This window comes from Hylobates moloch, unplaced genomic scaffold (genome assembly GCF_009828535.3).
Source record: "Hylobates moloch isolate HMO894 unplaced genomic scaffold, HMol_V3 SCAFFOLD_11, whole genome shotgun sequence".
Classification (NCBI taxonomy): Eukaryota; Metazoa; Chordata; class Mammalia; order Primates; family Hylobatidae; genus Hylobates; species Hylobates moloch.
Window position 1 is genome coordinate 28902855 of NW_026652286.1, and position 18768 is coordinate 28921622.

The window sequence follows — 18768 nt, forward strand, 5'->3', positions numbered from 1 at the left end:
CATGGGCAGCTCCCTGCGCGTCCGGGCCCCTGGTGCCCACGAGAAAACCAAGACAGGTGCGTGCCCCGCGCCGCACGTCAGGAGGGCAAGACTCAGTGGAGGGAGGGGCTGTCCACTCGCTCTAGCTCCCCAGAGGCTGAACAGGGAGAACTGGGAAAAGGGACGCCTCTTCAGCGTCCTAGAACGGGTCCTTGGCACCCGGTATTGCCTGCACCCTAGTATGGGGCCGCTCCACTTGCGCGGGTGTTGGTAACATGCGGGGAGCGCCACAGTATGCCCCCAGTGAGCCGACCCCCTCCCCCAACTCTGCCCCCTTTCTCTCGCTGGCCCCTACTCCCTCTGTCCGCCAGTCTGTCCCGTCCCAGGTTCAGCGCGCACTGCCCTGCCGGGGTCCCTCTGGCGGTTGCCGTAGCGGCGCGGCCCGACCCGGGGCTCCCAAGAGGAGAAAAAATCATGAATGAAATGGATGCGCTGCTCCCACTCCTTCGCCCTCCCTGTCCAGGCAACCTTGGAGTGGGGGCGACGACTGCGGAGACTCCGCGCAGAGTTGCTTGGGAGAGGGAGGCACCTGAGATGAGGTCAGGGGTTAAGGGTCTGTGATCCGGCCCCCTTCATGCCCCGGGAGCAGCCCGATCTCCCGGTCCCCCGCCCCGCCAGCCCTGCGCAATTCCCGGCGAGCGGCACAAGCCCGCCCGGGGGCGGGGCGGAGCCGGGGCTGGGGGGTGCCAAACCCACCCGGCGGCTGCGCCGGCGACTCTGCAGCTGAAGCGCATTTGGTGAGGCGATCGGGCGAGGGAGCGCGCACGGAGCGCGGGACTGAGCGCCAGGCGGACGGACCGAAGGACGGACGCACCGAAGGACGGACGCCCCCGCACACGCAGACGCACAGAGCTCGGCGCGGCCCCCGTCGCACACACACTGGCACAGACACAAGCAGGGACACACGCAGACACACGCACACTCGCGCGCGCACATCCCCCCGCCAGCCTGCCCGCCTGCTCGCCGGCGCCCGGAGCCCGCTCTGGCCGGTAAGTGCGGCGCCTCAGTCTGCGCCTTTGTGTGCGGAGCCGGAAGGTGGAGGGCGCGGGTCCCTCCTTCGGGCGGCCCCGCGGCTGACACCTTCTCCAGCCCTCCGGGCCGAGGAGCCGGCGCCCGCCCCCGCCACGCCCCCGTGGGGCTCTGGGCGCCCCATGCTGGGGGAGGGGTCCCCCACGCAGAGGAGGGGGCTTGGCGCTTGGTAGCCGGGAGGGAGCGGCAGCCACTCCCCACGAAGCCCGTGCGCGGTTCCGGGGAGGAATCGGGATAGTGGTTTGGGGTCTGAGCCTCTGCGGCCGGCGGAGGCTGGTGCGCGGCTCTGGGCTGCATCGCCTCTCCAGAGCTTGAAGCCCCTGAGGGAGTTTGGAAATCGCTGCTAGCCTTCTGGCCTCTAACACGCGGCTCCCAGCCTTCCCATCGCTTCGCCTCCACCGACCCCTTAGCTTTAGCCTCCCGTGTCCCACCCTCCCCTAGAATAAAAGCTTAGCGCGCTCCCCTCCCCCAGCGTGCTGCTTGTTTCTGGATGAGGCCCAGGCTCCTGCAAAACCGGAGATTGCCCGGGTCAGAGCCTTGGGAGCTTACCTTATCAAGGATCACAGGGCTTAGAAGATCAGGGCCAGACGAATCCTGGGAACTTATTCAACCTTCTCATTTTACAGATGGGGAAACTGAGGCCCAGTAAGGTGGCTGGACCAAGGTCACCGGAGAGTTAGTGGTAAAGCTTTCATTAGAATCTAGGGTTCCTGGTTTTCATACTCATGCTCCCCTCCTACACAACTAGATCCTACCCACATTGAAGCCCCAGAACCCCAAATTCACCTGAGTGTACCACGAAAGTGTGTAATTCCAGCCCTGCCCCACTTGGAGGGGCAGGTGCCATTCATTTGCTACCTTCCCTACCTGTTGTACCAAAAAAAAGGAGAGAGGGGGCTTTAATTTGCTTCCTTCAACCTCAAAGGAGAGCTCTCATGTCTCTTATGCAAACACTCAAACACTCCGGGTTTGGGATTCGTTTGGGAGAATGAAGATGCCCGGACCTGAGATCAGATTCCCAGGCGTTAGTCCTGATCCACCCAGGACACACTGAGCCTGAGTGTCCTCAGTTGGACCAGGTGATGTGGCATCCCAGGATTCGTCCTCTTCTCCACTGTGTCCTGACTGCATGCCCTCCCAGTCACCCTTCCCTCCCCCTTGAGGGCCAGATCTTCTACTCCAACCAGGCCCCTTTAGTCATCCCTTTGCCGAGGTCCCCACCTCTTTCTCCTTGGGGCTTGTTAAGGGCAGCCTCTTGGTGCTGCTGACAAAGCTGCTGGGGAAGCTTGAGTTACAATCACACCAGGCTCGGGTGGTTTCTCAGCACACGGCTCCCTCAAGGGCAGCCAGGTGTCCCCAGAGCTGAGCCTGATGCCTGGTGCAGAGAGGGTGCCCCGAGAGGTGTGTTGAAGGAGTACAAGCATAGATGGATGGTGAAGGGATGGAGTCAGTCACCTTGGAGGAGATTCTGGATGGAATAGTTGGCAAGGAGGGCAGTGTTCAGTCTCCAGGGAGCTGAGGTTCTGGTCTCAAGAACTTCCTTTTTTTATTTTATTTCCATAGATTTTTGGGGAACAGGTGGTATTTGGTTTCATGAGTAAGTTTTTTAACAGTGATTTGTGAGAATTTGGTGCACCCATCACCCAGAGTATGCACTGAACCCAATGTGTAGTCTTTTATCCCTCATCCACCTCCCACCTTTCCCCAAGTCCCCAAAGTCCATTGTATCATTCTCATGCCTTTGCATCCTCATAGCTTAGCTCTCACTTATGAGTGAGAACATACAATGTTTGGTTTTCCATTCCTGAGTTACTTCACTGAGAATCATAGTCTCCAGTTCCATCGAGAACTTCCTTTTTGAGGGGGGTGAGCAGCTCATCATGGAGCTGAGCCAGGGTGGCCAAGTGGCAGAACTTCAGGGGCTGCCACTGACAATGTAGTCCATGTAGATGGCATTGGCTATGAAGTTTACACAGACTTGATAATGAATGGTGGCCTCCGGGTTTTTGGCATGTAGGGATTTCTGCCTTGAGAGTGAAGGGATCTGGATTCCAGGCCCAGTCTCTTCCTCACTGGCTGTACAATGTCAGTATATAACCCTTCTGGGTCTCAATTTCTCCATCCAATCATTGGATTGATGATGATGTGAACTATTTGGCGGTGGGGTGGGAGCACATATTTATATAACTGCTATGGGCTTCTTTTGCTCTATGAAGGAATAATTTCTGACTCAAGAATGATGTATGTAGAGTACTTAGTACAGTCCCTAGCACATAGAAAATGCTCAAGAATTGGTAGCTAGTAATTCCACTAGGACCCCAGCTTTGTGGATATACCCTATACTTCTTCCTTTCTTCAGATCATCCAAGGACATGGGATTCTTAAGGCCTCAAAGTCTTCCTCCCTCAAAAAATTCCTTACCCCCTGACCTATTCCTGGACTTCAGGCTCAGCCAGCATAAAACATCCATAAAAACTCCCTGGGAGGAGCAACACTTTTGTTTATTCAACGTTTTGTACATTAGCATGATAGAATTTCATAATTTGTATGTAGTGTCAAAAGCTCTTCCTATACTCTGTCACTTACTCCTCATAACATCAATAGTGTTATCATCCCCATTTTACAGATAGGGAAATTAAGGCTTGAATTTTCACTTATCTAAGGGTGCATACCTCAAAAGTCTTAGATCCAGAGAGCTAGGCCTCCAGCTCAGATGATCTGACTCCAGATTCTGAACTCTTTCTTCTGTGTCGTATTGCCTGTCCTTTCCCAAGACTTGCCCTAAAAGAGAGGCGGATATCCCCTTAAAAACAGTTGAAAGAGGAATTTTATTCTCCTCACAGGTCAGTAGCGGCTTCTTGGAGAACCCAAGTAGCATTTAAACTAGGTGAATGATTTGTACATTAGAAGAAAGGAAGAAAACTATTTCAAGGAGTGGAAACAGCATGAGCAGAGGATGGACAGGCAATGGGGACTTCTAGGATATATACAGAAACTGGAAAGCGGTTCATTCCAACTGGCACAAAAAGAATAAAAGAAGGGACTTGAGAAGGAAGGTTAGGTAAGAGGATGGAGGTTATTGGGGGGACATTGACTGCCAAGCTAAGGAGTTGGGAGTCTTTAGTTTTTGAGTGGGGGAGAAACATAATCAAACCGTAACATGATGAAACTCACTCTGGCTATCCCTTGGAGAACAGATTGGATGAGGAGAGCCTGCTGGCCGGAAGCCCAGGTAGGAAATGATGACAATGGTTTAGGTGAGAGATGAAGAGAGTATGGACTGGGGGTGGTTGTAAGAATGGTTAGAAAAAGGAGTTGATGCAAGAGGCCACAGTGTCACTAAAATTGGTAACTGATTGGATGTAGGCAGTAGCAGGAGGGAGGAATAAGTGATGGCAAGGCTTTGAGACTGAATGGTCAAGGATGTCATTCACAGACACAGCCCAATAGGAGGAGTGGGAGGCTTAGGAGTAGGGGCTATGAATCTACCAGGGACTGTAATGATCCCTCCTGCAAAGCTGGTTCATCAAGCTCCCTAAACTATCAAGAACCAGTTCATTCATTCATTTATTCTCCGAATACATATAAACATCTGTTACATACCAGGTTGTTCTAGCCCCTAGGGATACATTGCTAAAAAGATGAACTTCCTCCCTAAGCTCTACCAGGGGAGACAGCGAATAAAACATAAGCAAAGATAAAATTGTTCAGGTGGTGAGCAGTGCTTTGGAGAAAAATAAAGTAAGATGAGGGATGACTGGGAGAAAGAATGGAGAAAGAGATCTGCCTTTAAATAGAATTGTCTTTGAGGAGATGATATTTGAACAAAGACCTGAATGAAGAGGAGACTTGGGGAATAGCATTCTAAAAAGAGGAGAGACCACAGGTGCAAAGGCCCTGGGGTAACAGTAGCTTGGTGTCTTCAAGGAACCTGAAGTGTAGCTGTAAGAGATAGACAAAGGGGGAAAGTGGTAAGGAAAAAGGTGAGAGAGTGGGCAGAGCCAATCATTTAAGGGCCTATAGACCTAAGAATGAGAAGCTGCATGATGTTAATGAATCTAAGAGAACACATATCCTATTCACCTTATATTCTTTGTGCCTAGCAAACCAAGCCTGGCCCTTCACAGTAAATAATTGTTGAATGAGTGAATGAATGAATGAATGTTGGAAATGACCATTTATGTATGAGACTGCATATCTTAGACTTATATGAACCAATAAATAAAGATATTATACCATAGTAAGGGTATAGAAAGCTGTACTATGATCAAAATAATAAAGCTCAGACAACTTGAATTCTGTGTTGTCGCTCAAGTATGAACATTTAAGTGAAGTCTGCATATTTTATTCAATATGGCTTGATATTATAAACACTACTGTTGACTAAGACAAAATAGTAAAACATACCTGAAATGACTGTAAAACAATGAAAATAACATTTTTGGTCTTTCTTCATCCTCCTCCCAGCACAAATATACATCTTTCTGGCTTCATTTCAAATTTTCTCTTGCACTCTCAACCATTTCCTTCATAGAGGTTTTAAAGAAACTCATCTCTAACACAAAGACCCATATTTGCAGGACAAGATGCTGTCATCTCCAGTAAATTGACACATTCCCAAAAAGAGAAGGCAGTGGGGCAGGAGAAATTATTTATAGACAAATAAATGCTTCAGGCACCTAATCAATTGTTGAAATGGATCTACAGGTAGAGATGGGAAAACTGGCTGGACCAGGCGAGGGGCTAGGTGACATGCAGGCTCAGTCTTAGAATCACAGGATCTCTGGACCCTCTGGTCCAGATTCCATCTGAAGCCACAGGTCTGTCACCTGTAGAAGGTAGAAACTCAGGTCATCTCAAGGGGGGAAAAAAAAAACTAGAAACTCTTTTTCTCTTTTAAGCAGTGTTATCACCAAAAGGCTCTTCCTTATCTTAGGGGATTATGGAAAATAAGATTCTCCCCATTCTAGGCCGGGCGAGGTGGCTCACGCCTGTAATCCCAGCACTTTGGGAGGCCGAGGCGGGTGGATCACGAGGTCAGGAGATCGAGACCATCCTGGCTAACATGGTGAAACCCCGTCTCTACTAAAAATACAAAAAATTAGCTGGGCGCCATGGCGGGCGCCTGTAGTCCCAGCTACTCAGGAGGCTGAGGCAGGAGAATGGCGTGAACCCGGGAGGCGTAGCTTGCAGTGAGCCGAGATAGAGCCACTGCAGTCCGGCCTGGGTGAAAGAGCAAGACTCTTTCTCAAAAAAAAAAAAAAAAAATTCCCCCCATTCTTTAACATCATCTCCATCTTTTCTGCATCTGGTGAGATGTGGAACGAGCATCGTGGCCACTGGTGTCTGGCAAAACTCAGAAATTTCAAACTCTCAGACTGAGAAAAGCTTTTCCCACTGTGTTGCAGCACGTAGAACAGAAGCCACCCTCCTTCCTTTGTCCCCGTTGAAGCAAGCGTGACTCAAGTTTCTATACCTGGGGTGTAGCGTGTTGGATGGGGAGGGGATCCCCTCACACCAGATGTGGGAGATCCACTGTTTGCAGATTTGTAAGGGAACAAGCATCGTGGGAATTCCTAACTTTGGGCTAATGTAAGGGATAAACTGTTCACAGCCAAATTTCCTGGTTAGTCCAATAGCAAAATAAAGACCCTAAATTGCCCTCCTTTTTGTGGTGAGGTAGTTGGTTGGAGTCATTAGAGAGAGACACCAAGTCCCGAAGTGTCTTTCTGAAGAGTCAACATGAAACACCCCCTCGCCTCTCATTCCTCTACAAGCCTTTCAGGAGGGATTTGTGGCCCTCAGTGGTGGCAGCATATGGGCATCTGTTCTTGCAAAACTAACAATGTGTATATTTCATCATCTGCTTAAAGGTGTTGTCTGGTATAAATTAGAAATTACAGTTGTGAAAATAACCATACTCCATGCTAGAGAACAAACATAAGATGAACCATCATTTTATATACCCTATTCTATGTTTTCTGTAGATCTGTATTTTGTAATAGTTGAAATTAGTCCACATATAGGTTTATAGCCTGCATTTTTCACTTAACATTTTGTCATGACTTCTCTGTTTATACTTGGTTGGCTGACCCCTACTTTATTTAACTATGTCTTTATTGTTGCACATAGTCAATAATGAGCATCTCCAGGCACATAGCTTTCCCATCTCAGAGTCTCAAAGCATCCATCTGAAGCACCCCCAAGAGATATGATGGGATTAAGGTGGTTAAAGAGGGGTGCAAGGAAAAGAACATGTCGTGGCCCTGGCGTCTGGAGTAGAAAAAGAACAGAGAGCTTGGCGCGGTGGCTCACGCCTGTAATCCGAGCACTTCGGGAGGCTGAGGCAGGGGATCATTTGAGGTCAGGAGTTTGAGACCAGCCTGGCCAACATGGTGAAACTCTATCTCTAGTAAAAATATAAAAATTAGCCAGGCATGGTGGCGCACACCTGTGGCCCCTCCTACTCAGGAGGCTGAGGCAGGAGAATTGCTTGAACCCAGGAGGCAGAGGTTGCAGTGAGCCAAGATAGCACTGCTGCACTCCAGCCTGGGTGACAGAGCAAGACCCTGTCTCAAAAAGAAAAAAAAAGAACAGGGAACCCAAGAGTTGGAACCAAGGAGAGGATGGAGAGGAAGATAGATCATGGGCCAGGGGGTCAAGGTCACAGAGCCCTAGGGGTGGCAGAGGGGCGTGCAGCTCTGTCAGATTTCAGAGGAAAGTCTGTCCTTCCAGTGTTTTGTTTGTTTGGTGTGGGAGGCTTTTATTAAATTGTGGTAAAATACACATTTACTATTTTAACCAATTCTAAGTGTATAATTTTGTGGCGTTAAGTACATTTACAGTGTTATACAACCATCACCACTGTCCATCTCCGGAATCTTTTTATCTTCCCAGACTGAATCGCTGTACTCATTAAATACTAATTCGTCATTCCCATCTCCCCCAGCCCTTGGTGACCGTTCTGCTTTCTGTCTCCATAAATTCACCTATTCTAGGTACCTCGTGTAAGTGGCATCATGTTTGTCTTTTTTTGTCTGGCTTCTTTCACTTAGCCTAATGTTTTCAAGGGTCATCTCTGTTGTATCATATATCAGAATCTCATTTATTTTCAAAGCTGAATATATTCCATTGTATGGATATACCACATTGTTTAGCCATTCATCTGTTTCCACCTTTTGGCTATTGTGAATAATACGGCTATGAACATTGGTGTGCAAGGATCTGTTTGAGCCCCCGCTTTCAACTCTTTGGGGTATATACCTAGCAGTGGAATTGCTGGATTGTATGGTCATTCTGTGTTTAACTTTTTGAGAGGTGCAGGGTGCATTTTTTAAAAAGGATTTTTGTGTGCCCAGTATGAAGACTACTGAGTGAAGCCTTAGGACTAGAGAGTCCAGGAAGAAGCTGTTAATTTAAAAACTAAATGTTGTTTGGGTTCTGCATGGCCATGGAGGTAACAGAGAAGAGAGAAGAGGGAACAGAATACAAATGAGTCTGACTCCATTTCTGAAGAATTGTTGTGATTTAGAGGCATTGTGGGTGGAAAAAGAAAGCTCTCAGGAGAGATCTTAGTGGGTGGAATTGATTCAAGCATGCAAGTATTTACTGTACCAGGCACTGTGGTGGACACAAGGCCCTCAGCAACCAACATGACCACAGGGACCCTGCCCACAAGGAGCTTAATGTCTAGTGGAGGTGCCAGAGGAGTCACCTGGCAACAGTGGTCTGTATTGATGCATTCTAGGCTCATCATAAGCACTCACTCTTACTGAGTGCTTACTACAGTATCTCAATCTTGGTAACAGTTCAGTGAAGACGGTTTCTGTTATCCTCAATTTGCAGGTAAGGAAACAGAGAGCTTGAGTAACTCTGTTTCAGGTACGCACAGCAAGTAAGAGAGCCAGAATTCAAACCTAGGCAGTAACTGTGCTCTGTAGGGCTGTGGGAACACAGGAGAGACACCTGCCCAGGATGGAGGTCAGAGAAGGCTTTCCGAAGGCAGGGGTCAGGTGAGTATTTTCATGCAAGTCAGCTGTATTCTTCTTCAGCCCGTGATGTAAAACGGTGCTTTTCTATAGTAGCAGCAGTAGCGTTCAGCCCTGCTTCCAGGGACTCCAGACACTCAGGGAGACCCCCCTTCACTGAGACTCCACTTCGGAGGAAGATGATCACTTTTATCATCCTTGCTGCTTATCATGAGGCAGGGAGGCTGGGGGTGAGGCATTGCCATTTCCCACTGCCATCTGCTGCCTCTGCTACTTCCCTAGCTGGTCAGCATCTGAGGTGCCTCGGAGGGACCTCCGGGGCAGCATCAGGCCAGTGGGCTAAGAGTTAGGCAAATATGAGGCCTACGAGTGGCAGTGCAGATCATATGTCCACCTTCTGTGCCACATCACTGTCCCAAGATACTCCCACCACCACAGAGCCCTGTCTTACCAAAATACAGATGTGGCCAAGTCTCTGGTGTCTCCATCCTTCTGTGGCTCCCCATGGCTTGCAGCCGTATTTCTCAACAGAGGCCTACTGGCCTTTGGGTGGGAGAGTTCTTTGATGTAAAAGCATCCCTGGCCCCATCTCCTATATATTTGCCTGTAGCACTCTTCAGTCATTATAACAACCAAAAATGCTCACACATGTTCTTCAGGTTTACTTACAAGCAGTCCAATGTATAGATCTTAAGTATTCTGTTCAGTGCATTTTGACAACTGCATGAGCTCATATAACCATCACCAAGAGCAAGACTCAGAAGATTTCCATCACCCCCAAAAGTTCAGAGATAACGATTATTCCCATTTCTGTCATTGTAGATGGATTTTGTCTGTTCCTAATCGTCATATAAGTGGAATCATATAGTATGTGCCCTTTTGTGTCATGAAATAGTTTTTAAGAAGCCAGACACAGTGGCCCATACCTGTAACCCCAGCACTTTGGGAGGCCGAGATGGGCAGATCACCTGAGGTCAGGAGTTCGAGACCAGCCTGGCCAACATGGTGAAATCCCGTCTCTACTAAAAATACAAAAATTAGCTGGGCCTGGTGGCACACATCTGTAGCCCCAGCTACTTGGGAGGCTGAGGCAGGAGAATCCCTGGAACCTGGGAGGTGGAGGTTACAGTGAGCCGAGATTGTGCCACTGCACTCAAGCCTGGGTGACAGAACGAGACTCCATCTCCAAAAAAAAGAAAAAAGACATAGTTTCTGAGATCCATCCATGTTGTCACGTTTTCCCCACTAACCCCCGATACACACACAGATTTATAAATGCCAATTAGCATGGCAATACCTGCCTCTGTCCCCCTGAGAAAAAAATGGTCTGTGAGTCAAAGTTAGTGTGTCTTAGGCTGATGCATGAAAAGCCCTCTGCTGTGTGACAAGAGTCCCTCTTATGTCTACTCTGTGGCTACACTGAGGTGCCCGTCTGCCTGGCATACCTTGTGCTTTCACCTCTCTGGGCCTTTGTCCTGCAGTGTTCCCTGCCTGGAATGTCCTCCCTGTATCTGGTGAACTCCTGCTTGTCCTTCGGGTCTCTTCTGTGCAGCTTCCCAGACTCTATTTTTGTGCTCTCCTGAGTGCTCCCATAAGACAGCCTCAGTGGGCCTTTAATGCATTTCTCACTCAACTCACTAGGCTGAATGCTGGGTGGAGGGCAGGGACTGGCTCTTAGTTATCTGTGTGTCCCCCAAGGCTCAGTACAAAACCTGATATTAAAGAAATTGATATAAGATTGTAGTAAGATTATCTTAGAGACAAACTGGGTTTAAAATGCAAAATGTATTCTGAACCACCCTCTGGAGCTAATAAAGGTGGGGCTGGGCACTGTGGCTTATGCCTGTAATTCTAGCACCAGGGCGAGGCGGGTGGATCACTTGAGGTCAGGAGTTTGAGACCATCCTGGCCAATATGGTGAAACCCCATCTCTACTAAAAATACAAAAACTAGCTAGGCGTGGTGGCAGGCACCTGTAGTCGCAGCTACTTGGGAGGCTGAGGCAGGAGAATTGATTAAACCCGGGAGCCGGAGGCTGCAGTGAGCCTAGATCACGCCACTGCACTCCAGCCTGGGTGACAGAGGAAGACTCCATCTCAAAAAAAAAAAAAAAAAAAGTGGTCAAAAAAAGACAGTCTGATCTCTGGCTACAGATGATAAATGTAAACTGACTTCCTGCCAGTGAGGCAGAGACCTCCATCCCTTCCCCAGAGGACCTAGCATCATGGGAAGTGGCATGGATGAGTGCAAAGTAGTGCAGCTCAGGAAGTCAAGGGGAGGGGCGGGGGCAAAGATCAGCATCAATCACGGAAGGCTGCCTGGAGGAGGTGACTTCCAAAGGTTTTCAAAGAGGTCTCTGTGTCGAGCCTAGGAGTTTCATAATCAGAGTGTGAGACCCCTAAAGCATGATTCAAGGCCACCTGGATCATGGGCCTGATCTGTCCTCTCATGACCCTGGTACTGAGTGTCATGCAGCAGCCCTTCCCTCCTCCTTCACTCCTTTCCACTCATGTCTGTCTGCTTTTTCTCCCACTTGGTCTTTCCTTCCCATCTTCCTTCCAAATCTGAGTGTAAAGGAAAGAGCTGGACCTGCCTTCCATTTTTTTCCTCCTCTGCACTGGGCTTTCTGTCGTGGGGGATAAAGAGGGAGTTTTATCCCTTGCCCCTTCTCAACCTGGGGAGTTTACAGAAGCCAAAGTTATGGACAAGAGAGCCAAAGTTATGGACAAGCAGCCCGGGACGGGGTGTGGCTCATTACCAGTTTCCAAGTCACAAAAAATGCTGGGGGAAGGATTCAGCCAGAGGAGAGGTCAACACACCCTAGACTCACTAGGGAGGTTTCCTGGAGGAGACCTGGGCTGAGGTGGGCCTTGGAAGGGCAAGAAACCACAGCACAAAGAGGAGGAGCAGGAAGGCCTTTCCTGGCCAGGCCTGAGTACAGAAGGGTTAAACTAGGCGGGGGGCAGGGGCCCTGATGAGAAGCTGGAGCCCACAGCAGGGTGTGGCAGGAGCTAGGGGCCGCTCTAGGAGCTGAGAGACTAAGGCAGAAAAGCAGGAGGGAGCATGGCTGGGGTAGGCAGATGTCATGGCAGAGGAGGATTTGGGAAATCCTGCGAAGTGGAGTTTCCAGTTCTTTTACCCGCCCTTTCCTAGGGCTCTGGGTCTGACTTGGGGACCTGGAAACAGCCTGGAGCTCTCCAGAGGGCAGAGGAGGTTCTGCTGGGAAGACCCCTCTCATCCTCCAGCTGCTGTCACCTGCGTTGTTCTCATTAGCTCCAGTAACACCTGACAGCCTGAGGAACTAGGAAGCAGACCTTTGTAGCTGACGGCACTGCCTGGTACAAAGAGCAGGAGTGTCTCCTGTGTGAGGCTGACTTGGAGGGAGACAGGAAGTGAAGCTTCGAGCCAGGTCAGCAGGAATATGGAGAAGGAGGCCTGCCAAGCTCTCCCTATGTACAGCCCTCGCTTCCCAGGCGTCATCACAGCCCTGCAGCTCTCATCGCTGCCATGTTAAATGGGAGGAAATTGAGGCTCAGAGAGGTTAGGACACCGGCCCAAGGCCCCATGTGGAGAAAGTGGCAGAGCACAGCATTTTAGCCAGGTCTCTCTGCCTCTGAATTCATCCTTTTCCCGGAGGACCATGGTTGCCTTACAATATGTGACCTCAGAATGGTCAGTCTGTCATGCTTTGAGGAATTCAGCCCGTGACTGAGGACCTCTGTTGACAGCCTGCCCTGGGCCCAGGTTTCCAGCTGTCCACTGGCACAGGGCAAGGAGAGAATCAGCCATCCTTGGCCCAGGACCAGGCCCCTTCCTGTATTCTCCATTGGCCACCTGAGCAGGACCAGGGAGACCACGTACCTGCTCTCATATCAGTCCCTAACCTCTCTAAGTGCCTATAGCTCCTGCAGAGTGAGATAATGATGTTTTCATGGGGTTGTCTCAAAGAGCTAATGAAATAAGGTACTGAGAAGCATGTGGCACACGGTAGGTATGCAGCTGCTATTTATTAAATTTGAATTCAAGAGGTCAGGTTCCTTTCAACCTTGACTCTTGGTCCCACCTGGGTATTTTTTCCTAGTTTACACTCTATTTTTTCTTTTTCCTGGCAAAAGAGCCTCAAATCCAGCTAACGTTTCAAAACCCAGCCTGTCTGTGTCTTCCCCTCCAGGCCCTGCTTCTGACTCAGCTAGACTCTTCCACCAAACTCAAAAATGCCGAGATCTTCCCAGGTTGCCATGACCTGAGCCAGGCCTGAGCACAGAAGGGTTAAATCAGGCTGGGGGCAGGGGCCCTGGTGAGAAGCTGGAATTCACAGCAGGGTGTGGCAGGAGCTAGGGGCCCCTCTAGTTGCAGGTGGGAGCAAACTGAGCTCTGAACTTCAGCTTTCCCCTCTGTAAGTACATCCCAGCCCTGTGAGAAGGAGCCTTGTAAGCAATGAGGAGCAGAGCAGATGCCAGAAGGATCATCATGGACCATCCGGAGCAAGGCACAGCTGCACGGGCAGCCCAGGCCCAGGGCAGCATGAGGGAAGTCTAGGGATGAAACCAGAGGCATGAAATAATGTGTGATCAGGGTGGGTGTGTAACCAACACAGGCTAGGCCAGAATTCTAGTTCCGGGGTGTGTTAGACCATTCTTGCATTACTATAAAGAAATACAGCAATTTCGTCACAGCAATGCAAGAGACTGAGTAATTTATAAAGCAAAGAGGTTTAATTGGCCCATGGCCAGGCTGTACAGGAAGCAGGGCACTGGCATCTGCTTGGCTTCTAGGGAGGCCTCATGAAGCTGACAATTAGAAGGCAAAGAGGGTGCAGGCACATCACACAGCGAAAGCAGGAACAAGAGAGTGAGTTGAGGGAGGTGCCACATGCTTTTAAAAGACCAGATCTTGTGAGAACTCTCGTCAGGACAGCACAAGCCATGCGGGATCCGCCTCTGTGACCCACCAGGCCCCACCTCCAACACTGGGTATTACAATTCAACGTGAGATTTGGGTGGGGACAAATCACAGAGGGCGAAGGGAGAGCTGCAAGGTGGACAAGGCCTACTCCCAGAAGGCAGAGACTGCCCATCAGAGCAGAAGGCCAGTTGCTGGGGTTGGGTCAGTGTCCAAGCCAGATAAGCAACAGTGAGACTGAGTTAAAACTCTTAACAGTAATATTGGCTAACAGAGCATACAATGTGCCATGTGCTCGTCTAAGAGCTTCAGGTTTACACCTCAACAGTATTTTGAGTTAGGTCCTATTGCTGATCTATTTTAAAGATGAAACTGAGGCACAGATTGAGCAAAACTCTGGACCTCTGCTACGACTGGCAGCATGACTCTTCACAATCATAGCTTGAAATCAGCCACGGTGGGAGCATTTGCACCATGAAATTGGCAGAGGGCACAAATCAGGGCTCTTTTCCTTTCTTTCAGAGACAGGGTCTCGCCCTGTCACCTGGGCTGAAATGGAGTGGTGCGATCATAGCTCACTGCAACCTTGAAGTCTTGGGCTCAAGCGATCCTCCTGCCTCAGCCTGCTGAGTAGCTGGGACTACAGGTGTGTACCACCATGCCCCGCTCACATATTATTTTTTGGTGAGATAGGAGCTCACTGTGTTGCCCAGGCTGGTCTTGAACTCATGGCCCCAAGCGATCCTCTTGCTTCGGCCTCCTAAAATGCTGGAATTACAGGTGTGAGCCACCATGCCTGGCCTACATTCTTCTTTTTTTAATTCCTGCATAATATTCTAGTTTACTTCATCTTGCTCCCAGTGATACAGCAGTTCAGGTCCAGTAAAGAGAAAGTTAAGAACCAGTTTATCAGCACACCACAAGATTCATCCCAGAGCCTTCATGGACCTTAACCGTGGGAGGAGAAAAGTTACATTAACTGGGAAACAGGCAAAGCCTGAAACACAAGATGATGACAATTAACATTTTTAGAAGCTTCCTGGCCCTGTTCTACACATTTTCCATACATCTCATGTAAAAACTTTGTGTGAAGATCAACATTCATTTAATCTCCTTTATAACCCTCTGAATTGTAGACACACTTATCCTTGCTTCACAGATGAAGAAACTGAGGCACAGAGAACTCAAAGTCTTGCCCAAGATCAGGCAGCCAGTGGGGGAGCCTTGATTCATACTTGGGTAGTCCAGAGCCAAAGCCTATGTGTTTACTACTTTTATGGTGTTGTTTGTTTGTTTGTTTTTGAGATGGAGTCTCAGTCTATTGCCCAGGCTGCAGTGCAGTGGCGCGATCTTGGCTCACTGCAACTTCTGCCTCCCTGGTTCAAGTGATTCTCCTGCCTCAGCCTCCCAAGTAGCTGGGATTACAGGCGCCCACCACCACACCCGGCTAATTTTGTATATTTAGTAGAGACGAGGTTTCACCATGTTAGTCAGGCTGGTCTCAAACTTCTGACCTCAGGTGATCTTCCCACCTCGGCCTCCCAAAGTGCTGGGATTACAGGCATGAGCCACCGTGCCTGGCCCTTTATAGTGTTTTTAATGAGCCATTTGTAAATGCTCAAACATTACCCCACTTTTCTTTTTTTCTTTTTTTTTTTTTAACATTTGCCTGGTGCCAGATACAGTATTGGACATGGGAAACAGAAAAGTCTGTATCAGGTGCTGTAAACCTAGTGATTTAAATAAAGCCCGGGGTTGAGATAAACTGAGTTTGAAGCCTGGTTCTGCCACATACCAACTATATGACCTTGAGCAGGTGACTTAGTGTCTCCAAGTCCCAATCTCCACGTGTAGGTGGAGGATGACTGTTTACCTCATATGGTTATAGAGAGAAGTGAATGATGTCATACATGTGTGGTGCTTGGCATGACATCTAGCACACAATAAGACTGCAATAAAAGGAAGCTGCGGTAATCATAGACCACAGGTTTATGTCCAGGTAGCTCTGTGTGAGGCAGGGAGACTGGCATCAACAGATAATGACCGTATGGAGGGGTAAGAACAGAAGACGGAGTACCCAGTTCTTCCTAAGGGAGTCGGGGAGGGTTCTATTGAGGAGGTAACATTTGAACAGTCTTAAAAGGCAAATAAGAATTTTCCAAGCAGAGAAGGGAAAAGGGGGCTTTCCAGTGGAGGGAAAAGCGCATCCTAAAGCATTATAGGTAGGAGCAAGCATGTAACTGAACGGAAATACCAGAAGACGCCCACAAGAGGTGTGATCACACCTTTGCATTTACGATTGCCTGTTTTCTCCCTGTAAATTCAACTGCATACCTGGGGGCAGGTGCAGGGAGAGGGAGCAGAATGCAATGTTTTCAGAGTCTTGGAGAACAGAGGATCAGACCAGATCACCTTTGAACTCCAAAATCCTGCCTTTCTATCTTTTGGGTCCCTGACCGCCGCATCGTTTATAATCAGGTAGGACCATCCACAGCATCAAATCACAGCTGAACCTGGACTCTGTTAATAATTGGCTCAGGCCGGACACACTTGAAGTTTGGGCTCCATGGACCAAGGCCAGTTTCCCTGATGCTGTGAGCGCCCTCTGCTGGTTCACTGCCTTTCCACCCTCTGCCTCGTTAAACCTGACAGGCCCGGAATTGAAGCCTGACCTCTAAGGAAAGGCCCTTAGAGGTCATCTCATTCAGGTGCTTTGGTTTTCCTTTGGGGCTACTGAGATTCAGATAAGGGAAATGACTAGCCCAAGGTCACACAGTAGCCTGGGACTAGAGCCCAAGGCTTCTGGGGCCTGGGCCAGTGAGTGTATTCGTCACGGCACTGATGGAACACAGCTGCCACCATCACAGGCTCCCCACCCAAGCTAGCCTCCCAAACTCCCCATGCAAGCTAGCCTCCCGAGGCCTGCTCCCTGAGCTACTGCTTCAAGTGGAGAAACCCGAGGTCATGGTCCAGCCCAGGACTTCCAGTCGTTCTTCTGTGGAGAACAGCAGTGAGCCCAAGCAGGGACACAGGCACAGGGATCGCCCTCTTGCTCCTTCACTCGTTCACTTGGGTCACTTCACCCCCTGAGCCTTAGTTTTCTCATCTGTAAAAATGGGGATCATCACATGTTACTCACATAGATTTATGTTGAGGATTTTTTAAAAGAACATACAGAAAGCAACTGCTATGATGTGCAGTCTCTTCCTATTGTATTTGCAGAATATTTTTTCTTACCAAAAGCTAAAAAATGAAAGAGAGGTTAGGAATGTGGGCAGTGGGGGAAGCTCTGTGATGACTAGCTGTGTGGCCTTAGGCAGGTCACTTTACTTCTCTGAATTTTTATTTCCTCCTCTAGAAAATGCAGGGAATGTTAGTACGTTCCTCTAGGGGCTGCTGTGAGGACTGAATCTGCTAACACATGCAAGGCACTGGAGCAGGGCCTGGCCTGTGTGGTCCAGGTGCAGTAGTGATAGCTGCCATTTCTGTTGTGAAGATACCGTCATTGTTATCCTCTTCAGTCAGGAGCTAAGATGTTACTGAACAGGTGGCCCTAAGATTGCTTCTGCCCTTTTTCCTTCTTCCTTCCTCTCTCTGATCACTTCCTCCTGTTCCCTTCCATCCTCACCAACCTGACCATGAAATTTAAAAAGTGTAGATTTTAAAAGAAAGCCAGAGTGGCCCTGAGAAGAGGCTGGGAGGGTCCACAGAGTCTGAGCTGAATCATCATGAATTTCTGACCCTCCCCCCAAAAGGTGTATTTGGGACAATGTGTTGGCTTCAACCATGAGACCCTGGTCTCTCTCAATGCTGCCTACGCAGCTAGCCCCTGCTACTTTGGTCCCAGCAGGGTGGCCAAAGCCAGCAAAGAATCTGTGTGTGTTTTTCCTGCTCCCATACCACCCAATCTAGGAATTTGGAAGGATGGGGGCTCCTCAAGTCCCCTCCAGCCGCCTCCTCCTCAGAGTACAGGCGGAAGCTGGTAAATTCAGTTCATACTGGACCTTTGGTCCAGACCACAGACACCTGCAGGCCCAGCAACGCCTTTCTGTTGTCAGCGAGGGAGGGCACATGGTCCTGGGCTGCCTCTCTTGTCCAGAGGCTGCCCCAGACAACTTGGCATTGTTCAGAGCCTTTTGCCCTTTCTAGAAGCTAGGTTCCCAGCCCTTTCCTGGGAGTTTATACATTGTCTACACCTGCTTCCCCACCACCACTACCACCCTCATTTTTCTGCTGTGCCTTTGTTGGTTGTTTGCACAGATCCTGAGCACCTGCTGTTCACCAGTCACCACGATAGTCAACATTCACCTTTCTCATTCACTGGTGATCTTCACCGCAATCCTGTGTGGAAGGTATTGTCATCCGTGTTAGACATATGAGAAAAATTTAAGGCTCGGAGTGATAAAGACACTTTCCCAGAGCCACACAGTTTGACTAGAGCAGAGTGAAGACCTGTCCCCAGGAAGGCTTCCTAGAGCAATTCAAGATTAAGCTGGAGCTTAAAGTCTGAGTTTGATTTTAAGGAGGGGTGCAAAGAGGTGATGGCCTTCCAGGCAGGAGAGACAGCCTAAGCAAAGGGGTGAAGGGAAGGATGTCCTTCATGGTCACGGGGGTGATGAAAAGGCAGTTATGGTCTGAAATCAGAGTGACTGGAGCAGGTGGCCCAGCAAGGGGGCAGTCCCCAGCTGCAGTCCCAGGCTAGGATGCCCCATCTCTTACCTGATTGACACACCCACCTTTTAGCTGGTCTTCTGCCTCCCAAGCCAAGAATCTATTCTTAGAACTGGTTGGTTTTTTTAATCCTTAATAT

General features: G+C 49.3%; 1 protein-coding gene across 9 annotated transcripts in view; it reads left to right on the forward strand.

The window, feature by feature from the left end:
- The first annotated feature begins 751 nt into the window (after positions 1-751).
- The window catches only part of PTPN5 (protein tyrosine phosphatase non-receptor type 5), a 63982-nt gene continuing 45965 nt past the window's right edge, over positions 752-18768 (forward strand). For 2 of the 9 annotated variants that reach the window (XM_058446536.1, XM_032166431.2), the window contains exons 1-2: positions 785-1028; positions 14481-14604. The gene's annotated coding sequence lies outside the window, so the exon portion shown is untranslated. Of the gene's footprint in view, positions 1029-14480; positions 14605-18218; positions 18311-18768 lie in introns of those variants that run through there. The other 7 variants (XM_032166433.2, XM_058446535.1, XM_058446538.1 and 4 more) reach the window with 5 other exon arrangements.